Here is a 2,499-nt window from a genome sequence, read left to right as displayed (position 1 = left end):
GGTATTACAGGGGTTTGGTTATCTAATCCTTAGATAAAAAGATAGATAGATAGATACATAGAGATACAGATAAATATACATATAAGTTTACCAACCACAGGCATCATATGAATATACCTATGTTTCTGTGGTAAAACAATAATTACCCTTAACACATCTTGAATACTTAGATTTTTAAAATAAAAATATAGTGCTGGACCGTTTGCTATCGAGATCTAATAAGGAAAGACACGAGAAGAGAAAAAGAAAAAGAAATAGAGCATGAGACAAAAGTCACAGTTTTCTCTGAACACAGTATACATAAGAAAACGAGGATTCCGAGACAATGTAGGAGAAACTTGTATATATAGATGAATATTTATTATTATCATTAGTAACATTACTTTCATCAACGGAAGTATATCATTATGACAAATACTGCTACTACTGTTATTGCACAAATAACATCAATAACCGATAACATTAAGAATGGTGATGATTATGATAACCAATAGTCGTGATAACAATAGCATTAACAATAATAATATCAATACTACTAGTAATGATGATAGCAGTAGTGATAGTGATAATATCATATATCAGTATTTCATATATGAAATAATGATGAAAACACAACAATAGTCCTTTCATCTGTTTACGTATTTGAAGTTAGGAGGATGCAAGGAAGAAATAAACTGTATAAGTAGTTATTCTTCTTGCTTCCTACATTCCTTGCAAACATCAAATAATAAGTAGTACAACAGAAAAAGGGTGATAAAGCTAATTTCTGGACTTCTTTTTTTTATTATTCAAGGAACATGTGGTTGTTATTCCTATCATCATTAATTACATTATGTCAGTAATAATACTAGCATTAACAGAATTGATGCTAAAATCATCATAGTTATCATTTAGAGTCGAAAAGTTTTTTTTTCAAGTATTCTCTCAAAAGGCTGTAATTCGCTAGAATTTGCCGTTTTCCGACTTTTGGGATTTTATTACTTTTACCCATTTTTTTATTATCAAAGGGCTCAATAATTATCATTATCATTATTATTATGATTATTGTCATTATTATTATGATTATTATCATTATAGTAATTATCGTCATAATTACCATTATTATTATCATTATTGCAGTTGTAATGATTATTATCTTAATTATTATTGTCATTTTCATCATTATAACTATTTTAATAGTGATAATAATAATAATGATAATTTTAGGACTAATAATAACAATTATAATAATTTTAGTAACATAATATTTTTAATTACAATAATAAAATGATTTTTATTATTTCTAATATTATTATTGTTGTGGAAATCATTGGAAGTTTCATTATTACTATCTTTTCAGTTATTATCAAAATTATCATTAAAATTATAATCTTATCATTATCATTATTATCGTCATAAAAAGGGGGAAATCATTAGAATAGTGTTCATTAATGCTATTATTTCTGTTATCAAATTTTTAATCAAAATTTTAATTTTATTCTTATTATCATTACAATTGTCATTATTATCATAAATACCATCATTGTTGTCAATATTAATTGGATTCTCATGAAAATTATCATAATTAATAAAAATCAATGCCAAAATCGTCATAATTATCATTTAGTATCGAAAAAGCGTTTTTTTTTTTATTATTCTCTGAAAACGCTGTAATTCGCTAGATTTTGCCGTTTTTTCGACTTTTCTTTCATTACTTATTACTTTATTATTATGATTTTTGTCATTATTATTATGATTATTATCATTATAGTAATTATCGTCATAATTACCATTATTATTGCAGTTAGAATGTTTATTATCCGAATTATTATTATTATCATTATTATCATGATTATAATTATTGTTGTCAATATTAATGGGATTATCATGAAAATTATCCTAATTAACAGAATTAATGCTAAAATCATCATAATTATCATTTAGTATCGAAAAAGCGGGTTTTCTAAGTATTCTCTCAAAAGGCTGTAATTCGCTAGATTTTGCCGTTTTTTTTCGAAATTTGGGATTTTATTACTTTTAACCATTATCATTATCATTATTACTATGATTATTGTCATTATTATTATGATTATTGACATTATTATTATGATTACTATCATTATCGTCATAATTACCATTATTATTAATATTATTGCAGTTCTAATTATTATCCTAATTATTATTGTCATTTTCATCATTATAACCATTTTTGTAATGATAATAATTTTAGGATAATTTTAGGACTAATAATAACAATTATAATAATTTTAGTAACAATATTATTTTTAATTACAGTAATAAAATTAACATTATTATTTTTAATATTATTATCTGAATAGTGCTCATTATTGCTATTTTTTCAAATATCAAAATTATTATTAAAATTATAAATGTATCGTTATTATCACAATTATCATCATTATTGTCAATTTTTATGGGATTATCACGAAAATTATCATAATTAACAAAATTAATGCTAAATTCACCAAAATTATCATTTAGAATGGAAAAACAGGGTTT

Source organism: Penaeus vannamei, chromosome 4 (genome assembly GCF_042767895.1).
Source record: "Penaeus vannamei isolate JL-2024 chromosome 4, ASM4276789v1, whole genome shotgun sequence".
Lineage (NCBI taxonomy): Eukaryota > Metazoa > Arthropoda > Malacostraca > Decapoda > Penaeidae > Penaeus > Penaeus vannamei.
This window is presented reverse-complemented; position numbering follows the sequence as displayed.